Source organism: Penaeus monodon, chromosome 22, assembly GCF_015228065.2.
Source record: "Penaeus monodon isolate SGIC_2016 chromosome 22, NSTDA_Pmon_1, whole genome shotgun sequence".
Lineage (NCBI taxonomy): Eukaryota > Metazoa > Arthropoda > Malacostraca > Decapoda > Penaeidae > Penaeus > Penaeus monodon.
The window spans coordinates 6,877,222-6,878,126 of record NC_051407.1 but is presented as its reverse complement, the minus strand read 5'-3'; positions in this window follow the sequence as shown (position 1 = coordinate 6,878,126).

The following is a 905-nucleotide window of genomic DNA, read 5'->3' as shown; positions in this document are numbered from 1 at the left end:
TCATTTTCACCTTATGCTGAATAAGCAAGGTCACTAAAAATTTATGTGCATATTCATTTTGTTAGCAAACCATATTTATTATTGATCGTATCTCATAGAAAACGTTACAGTGTCACGGTATCTTAAGGGTTTCACCGCACATCATGCCAAAACTAGACCTATGCTACGATTGTTTCCAGAACGGTGTGTTATATACAGATTGCAAAGGCAGTATCAGGAGGAATGGCCTGAGGAAGGTTTCACAGAGTAAATTTTTGTTTGTTTGTTTGTGCTATAACTATTCCAAAAGACAAGAAATGTTTAGTCGGTCTACTTTTTCATGATTATCACTGCTGACACCGATTTCAAGTTGGTGACATCATTTGTTACTTGAAACTCAGTATATGAATTTCAAACAATTAGGCCGCTATAAGATACACGACCCAATAGCTTTCCATTTATATTTTGTAACATCGGTAACAGATCATTTTTGATAAACAGGAGTATTGCATCTAGAAGACTGTATCTGCTGACAGTGATTCCAATTTGGTGGCCTTCAAACGATTAGTTAATTGTTTGGGAGCACGTGACTGTAATTTCGGTGCCCTAGTTGTATATCGGTGGGTTTGCCCTTCAGTGGTATTTTAAGTCGTTTCATTTGACCCGGATGCACCCTTAAGCCCTTCGGAGCTGCCAGCAAAAGGCTTTTTTTTTCAAAAAGGGAACTCTTCCTAAATTTCATTATCGTAGCTTGCATTACGGTTTTGTTGTGTTCCACCCTTTCCGGAGATTTCCAGGGGACCAGCTCATCGTAGGTCTAGTTTGGCAAAATAACATGGCTGTTTAAAACCGAGATCATCTTAATTGCGTGTTGCATTTCAAGGCTTGACAAGACACTGGTTTGTGCTTCTTTACATTTCTATAAT